Below are 26,029 nucleotides of genomic sequence, written 5' to 3'. Positions count from 1 at the left end.
ACAACCATATGTCACATAATGATGTTTTGGTCAATGAGAAAACACATATATGATGGTGGTTCCATAAGATTATAATACCACATTTGAATACTTACACTTGTGTTCTAATTGCCTGCAGTATCTGGTAGAGTAACATGCAGTGCAGGTTTGTAGCCTGGAGTAATATCGCCTAAGTGTGTAGAAGGCTGTACCATCTAGGTGTGTATAAGTGCACTTGGTGATGTTCACATGACCATGAAATCACCTAACTATGCATTTCTCAGAAGGTGTCCCCATTGTGAAGCAATGCATGGCTATATTTTGTTTTAAGCTCTATTGTAATGTACACTGCAGTCAGATTCAGTCTAAGAGAGTTGGTGCTAGGAGGTGACCTAGAGAACAGATTCTATGATGGGATTTAAGGGCAGGTCACTCACTGGCAGGCTGACTTTGAGGACACCATCTCTGGTGGTTGGCGGAGTCTGCATAGCCTCTGGCATGCTCTAGTGGGATGATTGTTCATTTTTTCACTGGTTTTGAAATGGGATGGTGTACCGGTGAAAGGGGATACACTGGCTGATGCAATGTCTTGCCCTTGAGAGGACTGAAGGAAAGGCTGAATGTAAGGACTATGGGATTGCACTAATGTGGGGAGTACCATCGATTCTTTGAAGAGAAATAATAATAGAGATGGGAAATTAGTAAATACTTTACAAAAACAGACAGGCCCCTTGGTAGTATTAAATAAAACCCTGCAGCTGAAGGATAGAGTAAATAACCAAGTTCAGGGCTTCATCATAAAAATAGCAGAGCTTCAGAGAAGATTGAATTATCAGCCTGGCAAGTCCCCTACACCAAGGTCAGAGCTCCAGTAATGAAGGAAAAAACAGTGAAAGTTAGGATGGGAATAGCATATGGATGCAATTCAGAATTTCAAATTCCCAGATTCTCGTGGACCCACTGGCCCTGCAGAAGTGGCCCACTTCCCCTGGTCAGAAGATGACTGTCCCAGTAGTTTGAGGATCATGCAGAGGCCTCAATTGAGGCAGATTCTTTATGAGACATTCTTGCATCCTCTCAGGATAAGCCCCTACCTTCTCTCTTGACAACCAGACCATTAACAACGATCAAATTCCAGAAGACCAACTGGGCATGTGAAGGCCTGTGAAGGAAAGAAAGGGATAAAATGCCAAAGAGGCCACATCATCCAACTAACACGAACCTTCAGGATTTGGGAGAGCATCAATAGGACTTGCTGGTGAGAGTGTTTCCTCAAGGGGAGTGGATCTTACAGGTGGGTAAGTGATGGTAATGCACACATCTTCTGAGGGTTGCTTGACATGGTATCTGAGTTGCATCGACAGACAAAGACCCAAAACACATCATGGCCCCTCTTGCAGAGTAGACATATATAAGGGTCACATCATAATTGGAAGTATCAGGTCCAGCTCACAGTAGGTTCACTGGGTCCACAGACGCACCCACACCATCTACCCAGCCCTAAATATATAATTGTAGGACTCATCTTGACAGGATCAATACATTTTGTTTCCTATCTGTGGTGCTTCAGTCAGCACCATTGAGAACGTTTAGAGCATGAAAATGCTTTTAATGATTCCATGCTAAAAAATAGAACTTTACTTATTTCCACGTGTAATGGAGACTGCTTACTAAAATGTTCTTGCAATTTTCATGCTACAACTGGGAGGTAAATATTATATCTAAGCCACCTCTCCCTCAAAAAAGAACAAACAGTAATAAGTTTTATAAGAAATCACGGCAGATTGGAACATAGGAGAAATTTTCTTGGTATTGCTCCATTTAGTAGCTAGTGAATAAAATTTATTGAAAGGAGTTTTGGAACACTTTGAAATGAATTCCACAAAATAAAAGTAGAAAAATATTTATTTTAAAATGTGACTCTGAATCGCTGAAGAATACATTTTTATCTCTTTGCAGTAAATTAATCATTTGGTTCATTCAGATCCAGAAGCTAATATACAGAAGCAAAGAGGTAAATCTTAATGTACCTGTACATATTTAAAGCTCTTTGAAATATTCCAAACTGTAAAGCATATTGATTTCAGCACTGAAACAGGTCCTAGTTACCTGATATTGTGTCCAACATCACAAATTGTTTAAACAATTTAAAATAAAACACGTTTATGTAATAAACAAAAAGCTTAAAACATTTAATTAAATTTTTAAAAATTGTTTAATTGAAATATAAACATATTAATTGACCAAAACTACTTCTGTTCAATCTGAATAGACTGTATGGCAGGCACATATTATTTCTAAATATTTAATTTTGCTTATATTAAATGTTCAGAAATTTGGGTAAGGTCAGGATTAAAATGTATTCTCCTAGTTACAAGACAGAAGATTGAAGCAATTTACCATTGTCTCTGAGAAATTTTATCAGTTTGAGAAATCGTTTTATTTCTAATAAACGTTTCTCTACTTTTAGAGGGCTGCTCCTTTTACCATCTCAACAAAATTCCTTTTGTTTAAGAGTCATTCCATGCAAATGTATACATTTTCCTTAGATGACCTCTAAACAACACCAAGAAAAATTTATTCATTTAATAAGTATTAAAAAATAATTCCCTAAATTAAAAAAACCTGAGTATTATAAAATTAAAACCACCTAGTCAGCCACAATGAATCTAAAATTTTTTTTCTTACAGATTTTTTTCTAATGTTAATAAAGAACTATAACTTTAAAATGTCTTTAATCTTAAGAGGAGTTTCTTTTTCCTTTACTAAAATGCTGTCATTCATATTCAGTAAAATATTGACTATTTTCCTTTTTAAGAGTTTATCATGTAAAATAGATAAAATTACAGTATGCTCTCAGGAGGGTGGGGGATTATGTAAGCTCTTTAGCTCTTGCTCTGAACTTAAATTATTGCACACAAATTTCCTTAAAATTTTTTTCTCCTCTTCTGCTTCTACTTTTACTTTCAGCCAAAGGCCAAATTCATTCTCCCACCTGGAACAACTAAAAAACTGGATACATAAATGAAAAATGTTTTTTGTGTATTAGATACAAGGCACTGAGTGATGTAAAATGAACGAGGTGAGCCCTACACTTGCCCCAGCTGACTTCCTAGAGACAATTTCCAGGCAGCAACACCTCAAAAGGAACCAAGTGAGGAAACCACTGACAGCTAGGGAAAACAACACCCCAAAGAGCAGAAGGAACAATCCCTGAAACTCACACAGGCCTAGGAATGGCTCATGCTCCCACCAGCCAGGGTGTAAAACTTCACAATTCATGGAGCATCAGGTGGAACACTCAGAAGGATAGTTGACTCAAAAGCTCAAAAGGGAGCCTTGAAAATATCTAATTGTTTCTAAAACAAAGCTCAAGGATATTTATAGAAATACAAGACTATCCAATGTCCAACAAGATGAATTTCACAATTTCTGGGATCTCAGTCAAATATTTCCAGGCATGCAAAGACGCAGAAAATGTAATCCATAATGAATAGAGCAATCAATTAATAGAAACAGACCAAGAAATGATAGAATTAAGAGACTAGCACATTAAAAAGTTATTATATTAGACAGGCAGTAGAATGGTGGTTGTCAGGGACTGGAGGGATGGGGAATGGGAGTTATTGTGTAATGGGTATAGAGTTTCAGTTTTATAAGATGAAAAGATTTATGGAGTTGGATGATGGTGATGGTTGCACAACATTATGTATGTATTTAACACCATTGAACTGTACACTTAAAAATGGTTAAGACAGTAAATTTTATGTGATGGGTATTTCAACACAGTAAAAGTCTGGAAAACAATTTTATATCTATATTCCATATGTTAAAGAAGGTAGAAGAAATATTGAGGATGTTAAGTAGGAACATAGAAGATATACAATATTCCCAATTGAAATTCTGGTAAAAACACAATGTCTGGGATGAAAAATATACTGAATGGGATAAACAGCAGAATAGACACTGCGGAAGAAAAGATTAGTAAATGTAAATACATTTAAAACAATAAATAGCAAGAAAACCTGCCAAAATGTTGAAACACAGAAGGAAAAAACACTGAAGAATAAATCTATAAAGCATCATTGAGTTATGGAATAACTTCAGATGTCCTACTATACATGTAATTTGAATTCTTGTGGAGGAACTCAGAGAAAAAATATTTGAAAAAATAATGGTTTAAAATTTTCCAGATTGTCTCAAACCTATATGCCCACAGATCCAAGAAGCTCAATGGAAACCCAATTATGAGACCTACACTTGTTATAATCAAATTTCTAAAACCAATGATTAAAAAATTCATGTTAAAATTATTTTTATATTACAACCACATTGCATTAGAGTTTTCCTTACCTATACATTTTGTATACATGAAATAAAGTCTGTAAATAACCCTTCAAATTGCAAGCATTACTTTTTAAATTTGAGATACAGAGAGACTACAATATAAACATGATTTAGATTACAGTCAATGTTCACCAATTCATTAATTTTGCCATTTTCCTGAAAAAAACCTATTATGGAAACCCTGTAAGTTTAAAAAACTCTCTTCTTCTTTAAGGTTAAAGAGCCCTTAGCACCAGCACTATATAAATCTGCACCTGAATCCCATCAATTGTTTAGTGGTGATTTTTTGTGGGTTGGAGTTTTGGGTTTGCTTACTGGTTTTTTATTTAAAGAAAAAGAAATAAAAACAGAAGACTGACATAGATTCTTATCTAACAAGAGTGGAGTAAAACAAAAATCAAGGGTAATTAGTGAATTTAGAGAAGAAAATTCAAGTAGTAAAAAGATAAAGATTCATAAAACGACTTACAGGAGGCCTGCATAGATACTAGAGAGTGATTTCATATGATGCCAATTTACTCATACGTCTGGGCAAATATTTTCAATATTATGTGGTTAAACAGAAAAAGGAACAGATGCATCTAATATGAAAACAACATTAATAACACCTATTGTTTTCATGTATCCCATATGGCAAGTCCTTTTTGTACATTATATTTTATCCTAATACAACCATATCATATGTGAGTTATTAGTTATTAGTCCTATTATTACAAAAGTGAAGGCCGAGATTTTGAGAAATTACCACTTACGCCAAAATGTAAAGCCATGCAGCATATGAAATAACACCAGATATGAGGCACGCAGCAGAGAAAGCCATAACCACCTTTCCAATGAGAGCTAAAACTCATCCAGTCTCATTCTTGAATGTCTCAACTCCTCAGAGAGTCTCTCTGACAACCCTATATTTGTTGCTTCCTCCCCATCACCCACAGGAATTTTCTATTATTGTTCCCCATAATTTGAAATTATTTCTGTGTATGTTTACTTGTTCATTATCTCAGTAGGTTTAAGTTCTGTGAAGAAAGAGTTACAATGCTTTCCTCTTTATCACTCACTGCTGTATATCCAGTACAAATAACAACAACAATAACTTTATGGTGTTACATTTAGGATTCAGTAAGTACTTCTGTGTTTACATCATCCAGAAGGAGGATGGAGTATGGAGTAGAAGACTCCATTTGTGTCACTTTGATGAAAACAACAATAAAATAAGAAAGTCAAAATATATTTACTGTGATAAGAACAGCAAGACATTTTTAATTACAACCAATTTGAGGCCAGGCGTGGTGGCTCACGCCTGTAATCCCAGCACTTTGGGAGCCCAAGGCAGGCGGATCACGAGGTCAGGAGATCAAGACCATCCTGGCTAACATGGTGAAACCCCATCTCTGCTAAAAAAAAACCACAAAAAATTAGCTGGGCGTGGTGATGGGCACCTGTAGTCCCAGCTACTCAGGATGCTGAGGCAGGAGAATGGCTTGAACCCTGGAGGCAGAGGTTGGAGTGAGCCGAGATCGCGCCACTGCACTCCAGCCTGGGTGACAAAGCGAGACTCCATCTCAAAAAAAAAATTTTTGAATTATCATTCAAGATTACTATACAGCAGGCTTTCCATCAAAAATAGCCTACTTTAGTGGCGTCGACAAAAAGAGTCAAACTCTGTAAAATATTTTAAGAGATTTATTCTGAGCCAAATATGAGTGACCATGGCCCATGACACAGCCCTCAGGAGGTCCCGAGAACATGTGCCCAAGGTGGTCAGGGTACAGCTTGGTTTTATATACTTTTAGGGAGGCATAAGACATCAATCAAATCCACTTAAGAAATAGATTGGCTTGGTTTAGGAAGGCAGGACAACTCAAAGTTGTCCTGGCTATAGGCAAATTTAAATTTTCTGGTTAACAACTGGTTAGTTTATTGGGGGAACCCGCCCCCAATATTTCAACATAGGTTCTTTCTATTTTCCATAAGTGTTGGCCAGCTGAGAAATAAAGACAGACAGTATAAAGAGAGGAATTTTACAGCTGGGGTGCCAGAGGTGACGTCACATATTGGTAGGACCATGATGCCCACCTGAGTCTCAGACCAGCAAGTTTTTATTAAGGGTTTCAAAAGGGGCAGGGGTGTAAGAACAGAGAGTAGGTACAAAGATCACATGCTTCAAAGAGCAAAAAGCAGAACTACTAATAAGGGTCTAACAAAGATCACATGCTTCTGAGGGAACAGGACAAAGGGAAAAAGCAGAATCACTGATAAAGGTCTTTGTTCAATGGTGCATGTATTGTCTTGATAAACATCTTAAACAACAGAACACAGGGTTCAAGAGCAGAGAACCAGTCTGACCAAAAATTTACCAGGGCAGAGTTTTTCCCCACCCTAGTAAACATGAGGGTTCTGCAGGAGACCAGGGCATATCTCAGTCCTTATCTCAACTGCACAAGACAGACCTTCCCAGAGTGGTCGTTTATAGACCTCCCCCCAGGAACACATTCCTTTCCCAGGGTATTAATATTAACAGTCCTTGCTAGGAAAGGAATTTAGCAATATCTCTCCTACTTGCACGTCCATTTATAGGCTCTCTGCAAGAAGAAAAGTATGGCTCCTTTGCCCGACCCCACAGGCTGTCAGACCTTATGGTTGTCTTCCCTTGTTCCCTAAAAATTGCTGTTATTCTGTTCTTTTTCAAGGTGCACTGATTTCATATGGTTCAAACACACGTTTTACAATGAATTTGTACAGTTAACACAATTATCACAGTGGTCCTGAGGTGACGTACATCCTCAGCTTACAAAGATAACAGGATTAAGAGATTAAAGTAAAAAGAGGTGTAAGAAATTATAAAAGTATTATTTGGGAACTGATAGATGTCCATATTAAAATGAAATCTTCACAATTTATGTTTCTCTGCCGCAGCTCCAGCGGTCCCTCCATTCGGGGTCCCTGACTTCCTGCAACAGAGTTTATATGAAGGCCTGGGATCAATGGAAAGGAATGTTCAGGTTAAGATAAAGGACTGTGGAGACAAAAGTTTTACTGTGCAAAGGAATCTCTCAGATAGCAGACTTCAGAGAGAGAGCAGGTTGTAAAATGTTTCTTATCAGACCTAAAAGGGTGCCTGGCTCTTAGTTGATTATCTCCTGGATCTGGAAAGGAAGGAAGGAAAACAAAGGGAAAGGGGATTCCCTATAGGATGTGGATTTTCTCCCAAAAGAGACTTTGCAGGGCAATTTCAAGGTATGGCAAGGAAATATATTTTGGGGTTAAATATTTTTTCCTTTGTCTTGTAATTGACAAAGCAGGCGCATCACCATCTAGGATAAGCACTGCCATTCTAAAGTTAACCTTGATCAAAAACTGCCTAAATCCAAAGGGCATCAGCCTAATGGCTAAGGTCACCATAACCATAAACCACAAATAACATCTCCAACCAGAAATATTCCAAACCCCTCCCTGACCAGAGACATGCCAGCCCCAAGATAACCTCCCCTCTGGCTGGAGAGATGTCAGCCCCAAGATAACCTCCCCTCTGACTGGAGATATTCCAACCCTGTCATAAACTTCTTCCCCACACAGAAACATTCCAATCTCTACTCTTAGTCTGTAAGAGAGAGTGCTCCTGACTGAAATCATCCAAAAGCCCCTCTCAGGTTTATTCTCCAAAATAAATCTGTCATTGACTGTTAAGCCACTTTTTGTGTTTCTCTCCTCTTTCTTTAACTCTTACAGTAATGTTATGCCAGAGTCAGATTAAAAAGTAAGACACAATATATAGGGTCAAATAAAACCCATGTGATGAGAATTTATAGTTTGTATGGGATGACTCTCTAGAACCCTTAGTTAGGAATCTGGGCAAGATGAAAAATCAGAGCTTAGTCCTCAGTAGAAATAGACACTTGCATAAAAGTGGCCATTTTTAATATCTGAAGGTCTGTTTTTAGTTCAAGGAAATTTTATTGGTTAAGAAATGTTGCACAACAGAGATATAACTAAATACATTTCCACTTCATATATTGTAAAAAGTCTGTGTAGTATTTTGAAAGTAATTATAAATTTGTGCATTTAGATACTTGCAATTATCAAGCCAACAGTCTCCTCACCCATATTTTTCTAATTCTTCCATTCAAATATTCATCAACTGGCTTGTGGTTTTATTTAATGAAGTGCAGAGCTCCATAAGTATTTATCATAAAACACATGGTAATGCACACACCCAAAACCCACTTTGAGTTGTCCTGCCTTTCAAAAGCAAATCAATCAATGAGAAACTCGGAATGCACTCCAGTTTCAACACCTTATGGTTCCAAAAAAATGTAAATCAGTTACAGCTGTCAAACATAATTTTGGATTGGGGACTTGGGGGGCATTTTTAGAAAAACAATCAGAGAAGAAGATTCCTTAAAGTAAGGGATTCATAAAGAAAATGAACAACAGTATAAAGCACTTTTTTTCTTTCTAATGCCCAATAAATTAGAAGTATTAACTCTTGGTGGTTTTTTTTAAAAGATAAAATAGACTCAGTACATTTATTTTTCAATTCTACTGAAGTCCATTACTGCTTCATATGCACTTTAAGTGACAGTGCTTTAACTCAAATAAATTTTATTCCTTAATGGCTAACTTAATGTAGACAAAATAGGAAAATGGGAGAAATGTGGTGATTTTTAGTCCCCAGCTCTGTATTTGAATCTTTGCTGTCTTGTAAACCTAATTTTCATTTATGGGATTTTTAAGGTGATTCATAAAATAAAAGACTACCAGGGATATGTAGGATCTTATCAAGACCCACTATAACTGTCTGATTGCCTGGGTCACTTATGAAATGTATGGCCAGTCTGCTTTTCTGTTGCTTGCCTGACCCAGTGTCTCAAATCAGACTACCAGAGATGTTAACTTTTCCTGAGTGTGTGCCACCAAGATCTCTGTGTTTTAAACAACCTAGGTATGGGGTTTTCCTTGCCCCCAGCAAATCATGTTAACCCTCTGGCCAAGAAGCCACCACTTCTCACTGCCTACCCTCCCTGGCCCTGCCCTGGAAGCATCTGCATGAATAATGGCTCTGGAGGGAGGTGGACAACGAATGACAACAATCCCTGGCTAAAATTCTGCAAATTCCCATTATTCTTACAAAAGTTGCAGTTTTTCCATAAGTAAAGTTTCCTAATTTGTTGTATTCATTTGTCATTTTCCAGAGTCCTGCAATGGTTGTTTTTGACAATTTTGGCCAGTTTTATCATTACTTTTTAGGGAGAAAATTTGCTAAGATATTCACTCTATAGCATACTGGAAGTTCCCAGTCAATCTTTATAATTTTAAGCCATTGAGATTTGGGAATTATATGTTACCTAAACTATCCTGACTCACACTGATATAGCAGGTATCTGTCTACCTATCTATATCAAAATTCTAGGAAATCCTAGAAATAAAAAAATTATAGCAGGAATTAAGAATTTCTTTGATGGGTTCATCAGTAGACTGGACACAGCAATGGAAATTATCTGAGTTTGAAAATACATCAATAGAAACTTCCCAAACTAGTGTTCAAAGAGAAAATAAAGAATAAAAAGAGAAGAAACAAAATATCCAAGAAATGTGGGACAATCACAAAAGGTGCAACATATAAAGTGGGAATACCAGAAAGAAAAAAGAAAGAAAAGACCTCCCCCTCCCCCTCCCTCTCCCCCTCCCCCTCTCCCTCCCCCTCCCCCTCTCCCTCTCCCCTGTGCACGGTCTCCCTCTGATGCTGAGCCGAGGCTGGACTGTACTGCCGCCATCTTGGCTCACTGCAACCTCCCTGCCTGATTCTCCTGCCTCAGCCTGCCGAGTGCCTGGGATTGCAGGCGCGCGCTGCCACGCCTGACTGGTTTTCGTATTTTTTGGTGGAGACAGGGTTTTGCCGTGTTGGCCGGGCTGGTCTCCAGCTCCTGACTGCGAGTGATCTGCCAGCCTCGGCCTCCCGAGGTGCTGGGATTGCAGACGGAGTCTCGCTCACTCAGTGCTCAATGTTGCCCAGGCTGGAGTGCAGTGGCGTGATCTCGGCTCGCTACAACCTCCACCTCCCAGCCGCCTACCTTGGCCTCCCAAAGTGCTGAGATTGCAGCCTCTGCCCGGCCGCCACCCCATCTAGGAAGTGAGGAGCGTCTCTGCCTGGCCGCCCATTGTCTGGGATGTGAGGAGCCCCTCTGCCCGGACACCCAGTCTGGGAAGTGAGGAGCGCCTCTTCCCAGCCGTCATCCCATCTAGGAAGTGAGGAGCGTCTCTGCCCGGCCACCCATCGTCTGGGATGTGGGGAGCGCCTCTGCCCCGTCTGAGATGTGAAGAGCGCCTCTGCCTGGCCGCGACCCCATCTGGGAGGTGAGGAGCGTCTCTGACCGGCTGCCCCCTCTGAGAAGTGAGGAGCCCCTCCGCCCAGCAGCCGCCCCTTCTGGGAAGTGAGGAGCATCTCTGCCCGGCAACCGCCCTGTCCAGGAGGTGGGGGGCAGCCCCCGCCCAGCCAGCCGCCCCGTCCGGGAGGTGGGGGGCGCCTCTGCCCGGCCGCCCCGGCTGGGAAGTGAGGAGCCCCTCTGCCCGGCCGCCACCCCGCCTGGGAGGTGTGCCCAACAGTTCATTGAGAATGGGCCATGAGGACAATGGCGGTTTTGTCCAATAGAAAAGGGGGAAATGTGGGGAAAAGAAAGAGAGATCAGATTGTTACTGTGTCTGTGTAGAAAGAAGTAGACATAGAAGACTCCATTTTGTTCTGTACTATGAAAAATTCTTCTGCCTTGGGATGTTGTTAATCTATAACCTTACCCCCAACCACATGCTCTCTGAAACATGTGCTGTGTCCACTAAGGGTTAAATGGATTAAGGGCGGTGCAAGATGTGCTTTGTTAAACAGATGCTTGAAGGCAGCATACTCGTTAAGAGTCATCACCACTCCCTAATCTCAAGTACCCAGGGACACAAACACTGTGGAAGGCAGCAGGGCCCTCTGCCTAGGAAAACCAGAGACCTTTGTTCACATGTTTATCTGCTGACTTTCCCTCCACTATTGTCCTATGACCCTGCCAAATCCCCCTCTCTGAGAAACACCCAAGAGTGATCAATAAATACTAAAAAAATTAAAAAAAAAAAGAAAGAAAAGAATGGAAGAAACCATGGAAGTATTTACGACAACAACTATCAATGACAAACACTGAATCACAGATCCAGGAAGGTCAGAAAGCACCAAGAAGGATAAATATCAAGAAATCTATTTGCAGCCATATTTTATTAAAACTGCAAAAAAAATCAGACAAGGAAAAAATATTGAAATAAGCCCACGGGGAAATATTACATTACCTATAAAGGAAAAAGGATAAAAATCACATTGGACTTCTCTTCAAAAACCAATGAAGAGAATACATGAAGAAAAATATTGGAGTGAACTACAGTAGTTCCCCATTATCCACAAGGAAAATGTTCCAAGACCCTCAGTGGATGCCTGAAACCATGAATACTACCAAACCTTATGTATATTATATATTTTTTCTATACTTATGATAAAGTTATTATACCTATGATAAAGTTTAATTTCTAAATTAGGCACAATACTCTTGCAATGAGGCCAATATTAAGTAAAATAAGGGTTACTTCAACACATGTACCTTGATACCATGACAATCAATCTGATAACCAAGATGGTTACTAAGTGACTAATGAGTAGGTAATGTATACATTGGATAGGTTGGACAAAAGGATGATTCACATCTCAAGTGAGATGGAGAAGGACCACGTAAGATTTCATCACACTACTCAGAATAGTGTACAATTTAAAACTTATGAATTATTTTATTTCTGTAATTTTCCATTTAATATTTTCAGATCACCATTGACCATGAATAACTGAAATCATGGAAAGTGAAACCACAGATAAGAGAGGACTACTGTTTCTGAAATGTTGAAAGAAAAATACCACAAACCTTGAATTCTGTATCCAGCAAATTTATCCTCTCATACTGAAGTACAAAGACTATCAGATGACAACAACAACAACAGAAATCTTGAGGGAATTTGTTGCCAGTAGATCTTCTGTGATTAAAATGTTAAAGAAGTTTCTTAGAAAGAAATAATATAGGGCAGAAACTCAAATCTATATAAAAATGAAAGAGCATCAGAGAATCAGAGAATGAAGGTAAAATAAAATATTTTATTTTTCTTATTCTTCATTTGTCTAATAGACAGCTGTTCATTCAAAACAATAATAACAACAACATATTGGGTGATGATAGCATATGGACAAATGAAATGAATGACAGTAATGTCATAAGCAATAAGAGGGAGGAATTGAGTATAATCTGTTATAAGGTGTCAGCACCACTCATGAAATGGTACAGTGTTACTTCAGAGTGGACTTAGACTAGTTTAAGACTACACTGCAAATTCTACTGACTAGTACAAAAACTAAGGAGAGAGAGAGAAAGAGAGAGGTGAATTGACATGTAGAAGGTGGAAATAATGGAGTCATAAAATGCTCAATTAAAATCACCCAAGGCAGAAAAAGAGAAAGGTTTAAAAAAAGAAAAAAAATAACAAAGACAATGAGTAGAAAACAGTTATAAACATTGTAGCTATTAATACAACTTTATTAATAATCACTTTAAGCATAAATTATCTAAATATACCTATTAAAATTAGAGATTTTCATAAGGGACTGAAAAAACCTACCTACGTTTCTGCAAGAAATGCACTTATAATATATATCTAAATTAAAAGTACAGGGATAAATACAGATATCCCAGTCTAACTCTAATAAAAAAAACTGAGGTAGCTATATTAATTTCAAAGACTTAAGAAGAAAGACATTATGAGAGATAAAGAGCAACATTACAAAATGATAAGGACATGAATTCTCCAAGAAGACATAACAAACCTTAATGTGTATGCACCTAACAACAAAATATTAAAATATCTGAGGCAAAAAAAAATGAAACTTCAAAAGAAAAGCCCATGCAAATCCACTATTGTAATTGGGGATTTTAACATTGCTCCGTCAATAATGTACAGAGCCATCAGGCAGAAAATTAGTAGAGATGAGGGCACCTCACAATAAATGGTGAAGGGAGTTCCTCAAGTTGAAATAAACGGATGCTAAATAACAACATAAGAACACATGAAAGTATAAAACTCATTGCAAAGTTAAGAAATTAGTCAAATTCAGAACAGTCTAAGACTGTAATGATGGTATGTAAATCACTTTTAAACCTAGTATGAGTTAAAAGATAAAAGTATTAAAAATAACTACAGCTACAATAGTTTGTTAATGAATAAACAATGTATAAAGGATGTATATTGCCACATTGGTAACACAAAATGTGGGGAGTGAGAGAAGTTAAAGTGTAGAGATTTTCTATGCAGTTAAAGTTAAGCTGTTATCAGCTTAAAGTAGACTGTTTAAATTATAAGACGTTTTATGTAAACCTTGTGGTAAGCACAAAGAAAAAACTTATAGTAGATACACAAAAAATAAAGAGAAAATAATCAAAACATACCACTACAAAAAATCATCACATCACAAAGGAAGGCAGCAAGAGAGGAAGAAAGAAACAAAGGAACTACAAAAGTCAGCAATTAACAAACAATTAATAAGATGGCAGTAGTATGTCCTGACTTAAAAATAATTACTTTACATGTAAATGGATTAAAATACTAATCAAAAGACATAGAGTGGATGAATTGATAAAAATAAGAAAAATCCAACTGTATGCTGCTTACAAGAGACTCACAAGAGCTTTAAGAACAAATAGGCTGAAAGTGATGGAATGGGCCAGGTGAGTTGGCTCACGCCTGTAATCCCAGCACTTTGGGAGGGCCATGGTCAGGGGATTGTTTAAGCTCAGGAGTTTGAGACCAGCCTGGGCAACAAAGAAAGACTCCCATCTCTACAAAATAATTTTTAAATAAATATTTTAAAAAGGAAAGTGAAAGGATAGAGAAAAATATTCCATGTAAATTGTAAACAAAAGAGAGTGGAGGTGGCTGTGCTTATAGCAGACAAAACAAACCTTAAGTCAAAAACAGTCACAAGGGACAAAGAAGGTCATTATCTAATAATAAAGGGGTGAATTCATCAGTAGGATATGAAAATTGTAAACATATATACATCCAACATTAGAGCATATAAATATGTAATACAAATATTAACATAACTGAAGGAAGAAATTACAATACAATAATAGTAGGGACTTCAGTACCCAATTTTCAAAAATGGAGAGACCAACCAGACAGAAAATGAAAAAGGAAACATTTGATTTTAACAATATGTTTAACCAAATGGGTCCTAACAGTCATATACAGAACATTTCATTCAACAGCAGCAGAGTACAAATTCTTCTCAAGTACACATGGAACATTCTTCCAAAATCCTCCAAAAATATTAGCAAATTAAATGCAAAAAAGCATTAAAAAAATTATCCACACTTTGAACTAAGTTGGATTTTTTTTCAGATGTGCAAGACTGGTTCAACCTTTGAGAATCAATTAATGTAACATACCACATCAACAGGCTAAAGAAGATAAATCATATAGTCATATCGATTGATGAAAAAAAGAATTTGAAAAAATCTAACACTTATTCATGACAAAAACTTGAGCAAACTAGGAGTAAAAGGCAACTTCCTCAACTTGAACAATGTAATAGTTAGAAATGAGATACCTTCCTCCTAAAATTCGGAACATTGCAAGAATTTCCCCTTATCATTCATGCTCAACAACACACTGAAGTTCCAGCTAATGCAAGAGAATAAAATAAAAGGAATAAATATTGATAATAAGAAATAAAATGTCTTTGTTTACATACGATATGATTATCTATGTGGAAAATCCCAAAGAATTGACAAATATACTCTTAGTACTAATAAGTACTAATAAGCAATTATAGCAAGATTGCAAAATATAAGGTTAATATATGTTTATCACTTTCATATATGCCAACAATAAACAATTGGAATTTGAAGTTAAAACATAATACTATGTAGGTTAGCATACAAAAAATGAAATAGGTATAAACCTAACAAAATATGTATAGAATCTATGTAAGCTATACTTTGATGAAGAAATCAAAATGATCTAAAGAAACTGAGAGAGACTCCATGTCCATGAATAGACTCAATATGATCAAATTTTCAGTTTTCACCTGTTAATCCACAGGTTCATGGCAATCTTAATCAATACCTTTGCAGAATTTCTTGTATATACCAGCAAATTTATCCTAAAATTTACATGGAAAGTTAAAAAAAACAATTTAGCAAAAATATTTTGCAAAAAAAGATGAATTACATATATGATATCATTTCAATTCTTAGTTTAATGTAATAATGATCAAGGCAATGAAATAAAAATCCCAAAAATAGATGCACACCTTATGGCCAACTGATTTTTGACAAAGGTGAAAAGGAAAGTCAATGGTGAAAGAACAGTAGTTCTACAAATGGTGTTAAAATAAATCTACATATATATCACACTTCATATAAAAATTAGCTTGAATTATAAGCCTAATTGTAAAATGTCAATTTTTTAAATTTTAGAAGAAAATATGAGAAAATCTTTGTGACCTTAAGTGAGCCAAAAATTTCTTAGATTCGATACCTTAAAAACCAGCCAGAAGAGAAAAAAATAATTGTACTTAAAATTAACAATACTTTTAAGAGAATGAAAAGAGAAAACATAACGTGGAAAGAAAATCCTTGTAAATTTCATATCTTACAAAGGTATTGGATCCCAAATATAAAAATGTATAAATAAATCTCAAAACTCAGTAAGAAATTATCTAATAAAAAATGTTAATAGGCACTTCATCAATGAAGATATATGAATGAAAAATAAGTACATTAATAGATGCTCAACATCATTAGTTACTACAGAATGCAAAATAAAACTAGAATGAGATAGTATAAACTTTCAGAGTAGCTATTCAAAAGAAAAATGACAATATTGAACTGTAATAACAGAAAGGTCTGATATCTTTTCTTCCCATTATAATGGTCACAGCTGACAGTTCTATTTAAAAAAAGACAGGTTAAGAAGAAAAAAAATAACATTTAACCAAAGTTCCTCATGACATAGGAGCCTTCAGAATGAAGACCCAAATACCCAAGGGAAAACCGTCCACTTGTATGCTTAGATATGATGAAGAGTGGACAGCCATGCAGAAATGTGATTAGACAAAAAAAAAAAAAAAAAGATAACAATAAACTGAGTGGGAAAACAGCAAGTCCTGTCTGTTGGGATTCTTCTTAGCCTGTCTATGTGACATTCATTTTTCTCATCTCTATAATGAGGGTCTTATGCTCTACTACTGGACAAGGTCAGAGAATTTATCTGTGGCCAGTTCCTAGACAGAAAGGTGGGGAAAGGTTAGAATAATATTTCTAGGTTTCACAGCTTGCTCTGAGGGAGAGGGGCTCTGGTTACTATAATCTGCCTTGAAGAAAGGCAATTCTAGTTTCTATGGCCTACCTCAAGGGAGAATGAGGGATGAGAGACAGAAGGATAGGAGAAAGCCACAGAGAAACTTTGCTTGTGTGGCTGGTTCTGAGGACTTCACTTTAGGGTATTCTTTTCTGAACCCAAACAAAGTCTTTTGAGGATGCAGAGTAATTTAGGCCTTTCACACATTACCAGTAATGCAAAATGGTACAGACGCTATGAAAAGCAGTTGCACCGTTTCATATAAAGTTAAATACACAGTCATCGTATCACCTACCAATTTCACTCCTAGGTTTTTATGTAGAAATATGAAAACTTATGATCATAAAGATTTGTATGTGAATGTTTATAGCAGCTTTATTCATAACTGCCCAAAACTGAAAACAATCCAAATATCCCTGAACTGGGGAATGGAAAAACAATTGGCTGTACGTCCATAAAATGGAATACTAGCTAGCAATAAAAAGAAGCAAACTATTGAAATATGCAACAGCATGAATCAATCTAAAATGCATTGTGCTGAGTAAAAGAAGGCTGACTAATAAATATCACTAATCTTCAGGGAAATAAAAATTAAAACCACAATAAAAAACACAACATCTTCATGAGTATGTTTAAAATTTGTACAAGACTGACACCACCAAGTGTCAATAAAGATGTGGAAAATGTGGAATTCTTATACATTCCTGGTGGGAATTAAAATTATACAACCTTTTTGGAGAATTGTTTGGCAATTTCTTACAAAGTTTCATATACACCTACTCTATGACTCAGCATTTTTTTTTTTTTTTGAGACGGAGTCTTTGTCTGTCGCCCAGGCTGGAGTGCAGTGGAGCGATCTCCGCTCACTGCAAGCTTTGCCTCCCAGGTTCACACCATTCTCCTGCCTCAGCATCCTGAGTAGCTAGGACTACAGGTGCCCGCCACTACACCCAGCTAATTTTTTGTATTTTTAGTAGAGATGGGGTTTCACCGTGTTAGCCAGATTGGTCTCGATCTCCTGACCTTGTGATCTGCCCTCCTCGGCCTCCCCAAAGTGCTGGGATTACAGGCGTGAGCCACCGCGCCTGGCCAGCATTTTCACTTTGAGGAATTTATCTAAGTGAAATCAACATGTGCTCACAAAAAGACCCTGTGAATGTTCATAGCAACTTTATTCAAAATAGCCAAAATCTAGAAACAATGCAAAGGTCAACAACAGAAAAAATAAATGAATTGTGGCACATTCAAAAAATGAAAAACTACCTAACAATATAAAAAAATGAACTGTTCATGCATGCAACGCCTATGAATGTAACTGCCTGACAGGTTCACATTGACAGCTGCCTAGATAGAGCCCATTTGTCAAGGCAGGAGAATTGCAATAGAGAAAGAGTAATTCACTCAGTGCTGGCTGTACTGGAGACTGGAGTTTTATTATTACTCAAATTAGTCTCCCTGAGCATTCAGGGATCAGAGTTTTTAAGGATAATTTGGTGGGTTGGGGGGAGTTAGTAAGTCAGGAGTGCTGATTGGTTGGGTGGGAGATGAAATCATAGGGAGTCGAAGCTGTCTTGTTGTGCTCAGTTCCTGGGTGTGGGCCACAAGATTCAGTTTATCTACCTAGGTGGTACCAGTTGATCCATCAAGTGCAGGATCTGCACACTACCTCAAGTACTGATCTTAGGCTTTACAATAGTAACGTTATCCCCAGCAGAGATTTGGGGAGGCTGAGAATCTTGCAGCCTCCAGCTGCATGACTCCTAAACCACAATTTCTCATCTTTTGGCTAATTTGTTAGTCCTACAAAAGCAGTGTAGTCTTCAGGCAAGAAGGAAGTTTGTTTTAAACTATAAACTAGGTTCCTCCCAAAGTTAGTTCAGCCTACTCCCAGGAATGAACAAGGACAGCTTTGGAGGTTAGAAGCAAGATGGAGTCAGTGAGGTAAGATCTCTTTCACTGTTGCAGTTAAAATTTTGCACTAGTGTTTTCACGAATCTCAAAAATATTATACTGAGTGAAAGAAACCAGACCCAAAGAACACAGGCTGTGTGTTTCTATTTATCTAAATGTTAAGAATAGGGAAAACAAATATATAGTGATAGGAATCAGACATTTCAAAGTAGGCAGAGGAGGAGGGGCTTGACTAGAAGGGGGTCCCAGGGAAGTGTCCATAGTTATGGAACAGTTTGGGTGGTAGTTACATGGGCACATACAGTTGTCCAAATTCATTGAATTATATCTAAAATATGTGAATTTTATTTTATGTAAACTATATATTTATATCTATTTAACATATTTTATAGCAATCAGATGAATTCCCTATCCTGCTAAAAGTGAAAATCATTGTTTTTTAAAATTCCAGTTTTAAAGAATTGCATATTTTCATCTTTTTATTTTCTAAATTATAAATTTATGCATTTCTATTTTTTTACATTAGTTCAGCCTTATCAAAAGTTTATGTTTGCATTTTCACTTCATTAATTTCTGCTTTTATTATTTTCTATCCTACTCTTCGGAATTTGTCTTTCTAGTTCTAAATTCTTTTTTTTTTTTTGAGGCAGAGTTTTGCTCTTGTCCCCTAGGCTGGAGTGCAATGGAGCGATCTTGGCTCACTGCGACCTCGGCCTCCCAGGTTTAAGTGATTCTCCTGCCTCAGCCTCCCAAGTAGCTGGGATTAAAGGCACCCACACCATGCCCAGGTAATTTTTATAATTTTAGTAGAGACGGGGATTCGCCATGTTGGGCCAGGCTGGTCTCAAACTCCTGACCTCAGGTGATCCACCCTCCTTGACCACAGGCGTGAGCCACTGCACCTGGCCTTCTATCTTCTATTTATAAATTTTTTTTTTTTTTTTTTAGAGGTATGGTCTTGCTGGAGTACAGTGGTGTGATCCTGGCTCACTGCAGCCTTGGCCTCCTGGGCTCAAGTGATCCTTCCACCTCAGCCTTCTAAGTAGCTGGAAATACAGATAGTGTCACCACACCCAGCTAATTTTGTAAATGTGTTTGTAGAGACAGGGTTTCACTGTGTAGCCCAGGCTGGTTTTGAAGTCCTGGCCTCAAGCAATCCTCCCACCTCAGTCTCCCAAAGCTCTGGGATTACAAGCATGAACCACTGCACCAGGCTTATTTCTAAATTCTGGAGTTTGATTCTTAACTCAATAATTTTTTATTATTTCTTCATTAAAAAAAACATGTTGTTAAGTCAGAAATTGTGAACAATATGAGATATTATTCTACTTGCACCAGAGAGAGAGAGAAAAACCCAGTAGCAGCATCCACTCAACACTACACGAGGTAAGGAATTGCACTGCAGGTGAGGTGCCTGGGAGTATGCCAGAAATATGCATTTTTCCACACATATACAAGCAGAGAATATGCACACCCCCTATGGTGTAGGGAGAAGGTTCTTCGTCTCCCTTCGGAATGTTAATAAATGTCTCCAGGGGAAAGATAAAATGTGCTTCCAATTCAATTTCACCCCTTTGGTTTGTTTTTTTGTTTTTTGAGACAATCTTGCTCTGTCCTGTTGCCTAGGCTGGAGTTCAGTGGCTCAATCTTGGCTCACTGCAACCTCCGCCTCCCACGTTCAAGCAATTCTCCTGTCTCAGCCACCCGAGTAGCTAGGATTACAGGCACGCACCACCACACCCAGCTAATTTTTTTGTATTTTTAGTAGAGAAGGGGTTTCACCGTGTAGGCCAGGCTGGTCTCGAACTCCGGAGCTCGAGAGATCCACCCGCCTCAGCCACCCAAAGTGCTGGGACTGGCCAGTTTCACCTCTTTGAAATGTAAACACCTATGAAGATAACTCCCTAAATCCCTCAGGTGATCTCAAGGTTATTCAGTCTGTCTTTCCAGTTTCCCAGGCCCCACCCAGGCATGCAAACTTCTTCCCACTCAGGGAAATAGAAGAACTTTTGTCTTGGATTTCTACTTAGTCTCCATTAAAGAAGAAAAATAAATTAAAATTTTTTAATTAAAAAAACACTTTTGTTTTCCTTTAGATGGAAGGGAATTAGTTCCAACTAAAAGAAGACAAATAACCGCAGTTTAATACTCAAGACGTGCAAAAAGTAAAATAACTGGGGGGAAAGGAAAACATTCTCTAGCTTCATATTATATCCATTTCGGTGGTTCAGGGAACCAGAACTTTGCAGGAATAAAAGAAATCCAGGAAAGATTTATTTCTTCGTGCATGTATTTTAAGGCCATAAAATTCCCTCTACTGAATGATTTATGTATATTTCACAAATATTCCCTTGGAATTTACATTTTCTTCTAAATATTTTCTAATATTTCTTGTGATTTCTTTTTCCTTTTTTCCCTTTTTTTAAAATTTTTTTTGAATTATTTTATGTATGTTTCTTAGTTTCCAAACATTCTGAGGGCAGGCGCCCGCCACCCTGTAAACCTATAAAAGCATACAGGTTTACCTGTTTCTTTGGATCTTCATTTTCTTGTGAAGGTTCCTATATCAAATAAAACTTTTATTAAACAAATTTGTGTGTTTATCTCTTGTTAATCTTTCTGTTATTAGAGGGGCCTCAGGCATAAACCTAGCAATCACTGAGAAAAAAATTTTTTTTATCTCCTACAGTGATAAAATATATAGATATATATAATAAAATGTGCCATGTTAAGCATTTTTATGTGTACATTTCACAATTCAGTGGCATCAATAAGGTTTTATGTCATCTGCTAGTTTCAGGTTTATACATGTACCAAATCAACATTATTATGTTGCCTAAATCTTCTAAATTCCTATTAACTTTTTTGCTGCCTTTTCTACCCATGATTGAAAGAGGTACAAGTTCTCTCATAATTTTGTAATTTTTTTCTAGCAGTTTTGTAGTTTTATACCATATACTTTGACCATATACCATATACTTTGACACCATGTTGTAAGATTTATAATTATTTTATTCTCCCAGCGTCTTATCTATCTTTATCTTATCAATACATAATTATCCTAATTAGCCATACACATTTTTGCCTTAAAATGTATTCCATTCTATGTGATTTTATTACGAGGATCAAGCTGAGTGGCCTAAGGACAAGGCATTTCGAGTAGATGGGACAGGATCAGATTTATTTTCCTTTCAGTGGATGGTCATGTGAAAATAGCTATAAACCTCATGGGTGAAGAGGAAATTCTGTGGGATGAAAAACAAAGGCAAATTTGTATTTGGTTCAATTCTCTGCGGAATCACTTTGCCTTTCCTTCTCTGTGGTTGGTCAGCTTTCCTCAAAGATCCCAGCATGCTGCTACTCTGTGTGACTGTGAGTCATCCACTTTTAAGTGACCTGGGCGTCTGGCACTTTAGGACACCCGATCTCTTTTGCTTCTGTCTTTCATATCTGTGCTATTTTCAGCCTCAGCAGAGTTTTATATACAACTCGTTCTCTCAGGCATGACTCCCCTAAGCCAGCTAGTGCCTTGTTTTGCATCTTGGCCATGCAGGTCTGGAGTGGAAACTGTGCTCCTTTAGATGGCACATTTTATTTGAAAGCAGTTGGCATTCACTGAGATGCACCCACACAATATTCCCAGGAAGCACGGAAAGCCCTGCTACTTGTATTTATTTTGTTTGAATTACAACAAAAACAAACTTGGATATTGAGTAACTGGGCCTTGATGGTGACAGCAATGAGAATGAATGCAAATCACTGTGAAATACCTTACACCCACATCTTGATGGCCACTTTTAAAGAACAAACTAAAAAGCTGAACTCATACCAACATTGCCCCAATCCTTATCTGTCAAACACCTTTTGTCTATCTCACATATGAAAGAAAAAAAAAAACAGCTGTTTATTTCAGTCAAATAAAAATGTTACATGCTATTCCCCGTTTCAGCCTCCACCACTTTGCCCAACAAAAAGATGCCCAAGGTTTCTCTAGGGCAGTTCACAATGGCTTCTGCTTCCTTTGCCCGCCTCACTCCTATTCTCTCTTTCAAGCATGTTTCAGTAGATCACATTTTGAAGAGGTTGCTTGTGCTTCTGAAAGCTGTCCAGTTCCATAAAATATACCCTCTTCATGTCACAGGTGATGGCCACCATTTGGCTTCTTTGGATCTAATGAGATGAGTATCAACTTCTGCCCCTCCATCTGTTTCCTGCATCAACCTTAAATAATAAGATTCAGAAAATATAATCAAATGTAGAATTTATTGGAACACAAAGCTTAAGGACAGCCACCTGGGAAGCACAGATTCCAAAGAATAGAACTCAGTGTTCCAAAGTTTGGAGTCATTTATATAGACAAGGTCTAGGGAAGTTTAACAGAATTTCAACATCTTTCTAAACAAGGCTTAATGCCTGGTTACAATTATCTGATTGGTTGAGGTGGTCTTTTTCTTTTGGGAAAGGTATATTGAACATTCCATACTGAAGATGTAACAGTCATGGGACCTTGTGTACCATCTGGTCTGAGTTAGGTACAGGACAACAAAAGAGGCAACTAGTCTATAACAAAGGTCAGCCAGCCACGGTGGCTCACGCCTGTAATCCCAGCACTTTGGGAGACCAAGGCGGTTGGATCACCTGAGGTCAGGAGTTCGAGACCAGCTTGGCCAACATGGTGAAACCCCATCTCTACTAAAAAAAAAAAAAAATACAAAACATTAGCTGGACGTGGTGGCGTGTGCCTATAATCCCAGGGACTTGGGAGGCTGAGGCAGGAGAACTGCTTGAACCCGGGAGGGGAGGTTGCAGTGAGCCAAGATCATGCCACTGTGCAACAGAGAGAAACTCCATCTCAAAAAACAAACAATCTATAACAAAGGTCAGTGATTAGACGGGAAGGAGGTCTGGTCTGTGGTCTGTCCTAGTCATTTACAAAACAAGAACAATGAGGAGGAGAGCTAATCTAAATTCTAAGAAGCAGAAGTTGCAACTCCATGATTCACGCTATGTGACTTGGATGACAGTCACATCTCTCTCAAGGTTCACAGTGTTTGGGGTATTGCACAGCTTTTAATTTTATTCATTTTCACAGTTGGATGTTCTTTCTTTTATCAGAGATTTCCCCATGAATGTGGTTTCTGATTTCCCACACTACTCTACATTCCTGCAGATTCACATCACAAACTGATCAATCTTCCTGCTCAAGTTAATAGATTTTGGGTGAGGAGGGACATTGTTTTGGATCACTTCATTCTTTGTTTTTATTGTGGTAAAATATACATAATGTAAAACTTACCATCTTGACCATTACTGAATGTTGTAGGAGACCAGAATATGGCACCCCCACACATGCCTCTTTGGCATAAGGACTATTGTGAGCTGATTATCATGAGAAACTGAAGGTATAGGAGAAGCTGGCTCTGAAAACAGAGTAGAAGTTACCCTTTGATTAGGTAAATTTACACTTAATAAAGAGATCTCCTATCGTAGGGGTGTCTCTCTCTCTCTGCCAGGAAGACAGGAATGACTCTAAAGTGCAAGAGACCCTTATCAATGGAGAAAGCAAGGACTGAAATCTGCAGAACAAGCCTTGCTCTTGTTTACCATACCTTTCCCAGTCACCTCCCCATAACCGGCTTTCCTCACACACTTCTTTCTTGTTCTTAGCTGAAGATGACAGGTAAGCCTGAATTTTAAGTCACTCTGTGGGTTACTCATTCCCTGGGTCTTCCCCACATATTCATGAAGTACACATGTTCATAAACTTCTATTTGTTTTTCCCTTGTTAATCAGTGTTTTGTTAGAGAGGCCCTAGTTGAGAACCTAAAAGGGTGGAAGGAAACATTTTTCCCCTCCTGCAGTGTACAGTTGAGTGGTATTAAATACATTTACATTGTTGTGCAACCATCACCACCATCCATCTCCAGAACTACTCAGCTTGCAAAACTGAAATCCTGTACCCATGAAACACAAACTCCCCACTCAGCCCTCTCCCTAGCCTCTTGGCAACCATCATTCGCCTCTGTCTCGATGAGTTATCTACTCTAGGTAAGTACCTCATATGAGTGGAATCATACAGCATTTTTCTTTTTGTGACAAAGTTAATTCACTTAATGTAATAAAGGTTTTCAGGATCCACTACCCCAAAATGTGGCACCTTGACATAGTGAATTTTTTAAGCTGAGGGAATTTGAGAAACAGCATGTGCAGGAAGGTCCTTCTGGCTTTCCCCTTAAGCAGGTCATAAGACTTGCAGGCAGGAGCCGCTTTCCTCCACTACAAAGAATTACCTGAGACTGGGTAATTTATAAAGAAAATAGGTTTAATTGATTCACAGTTCCACATGGCTGGGGAGGCCTCAGGAAACTTAGAATCATGACAGAAGGCAAAGGGGAAGCAAGCACGTCTTATCACAGCGAAGCAAAAGAGAGAGTGTGAAGGGGGAAGTGCACACTTTTAAACCATCAGATCTTGGGAGAACTCACTCACTATCACAAGAACAGCAAGGGGGAAACCCACCCCCATGATCCAACCACCTCCCACCAGGGCCCTCCCCTGACGCATGGGACTTGCAATTCGATGTGAGATTTCGGCGGGGACGCTGAGGAACCTGAGTGAGTTGTTGTTGCTGCTGTTATAAGGCTCCCCCAGCAAGAACTCACAACGGAAGAAGGAAAAGATATTTTACCTCCCTGCAATGCACTCAGGGTTCTTCCATGTGGTAGCATGTTAGAACCTCCTTTATAAGGCTCAGTAATATTCCATTGTATAGATACATCATGTTTTGCTTATGCATTCATACATTGATGGACATAGATTATTTCTAACTTTTAGCTGTTGGATCAATTGATCCAAATATATATTATGTGTATACATAAATATATATGTATATATAAATATACAGTGATTATTTTTTACATTAAAAATACTTGTGAAATTTTTTTGAGACGGAGTCCCACTCAGTCACCCAGGCTAGAGTGCAATGGCGCCATCTCGGCTCACTGCAAGCTCCGCCTCCTGGGTTCACGCCATTCTCCTGCCTCAGCCTCCCGAGTAGCTGGCAGTACAGGTGCCCGCCACCACGCCCGGCTAATTTTTTTGTATTTTTAGTAGAGACGGGGTTTCACCGTGTTAGCCAGGATGGTCTCGATCTCTTGACCTCGTGATCCGCCCATCTCGGCCTCCCAAAGTGCTGGGATTACAGGCGTGAGCCACTGCACCCGGTCAAATACTTGTGAAATTTTTGTGAAATGTAACTTTGCAAACTACAGAGATGAACATACAGTGTCTTCTTTGGAACCCTTAATACTGTGAATTATTTTAGTCAGTCCTAATATTGAACCATCTTCAACTTCTTAGAATG

At 38.1% G+C, this 26,029-nt stretch overlaps 1 long non-coding RNA gene across 2 annotated transcripts in view; it reads right to left on the bottom strand.

Moving 5' to 3' along the window:
* The window catches only part of LOC115931441 (uncharacterized), a 110,914-nt gene that overhangs the window by 25,941 nt on the left and 58,944 nt on the right, over positions 1-26,029 (bottom strand). The window contains exon 4 of one of the 2 annotated variants that reach the window (XR_010131304.1): positions 12,270-12,378. The exons of the other annotated variant lie outside the window; for it this stretch is intronic. This is a non-coding gene — a long non-coding RNA (uncharacterized lncRNA). The remainder of the gene's footprint in view (positions 1-12,269; positions 12,379-26,029) is intronic. 2 annotated transcript variants of the gene reach the window in all.

The sequence above is a fragment of the Gorilla gorilla genome, chromosome 17, assembly GCF_029281585.2.
Source record: "Gorilla gorilla gorilla isolate KB3781 chromosome 17, NHGRI_mGorGor1-v2.1_pri, whole genome shotgun sequence".
In the NCBI taxonomy this organism is placed as follows: domain Eukaryota; kingdom Metazoa; phylum Chordata; class Mammalia; order Primates; family Hominidae; genus Gorilla; species Gorilla gorilla.
The sequence above is the reverse complement of the archived record's forward strand: the minus strand, read 5'-3'. Positions and strand labels throughout refer to the sequence as shown.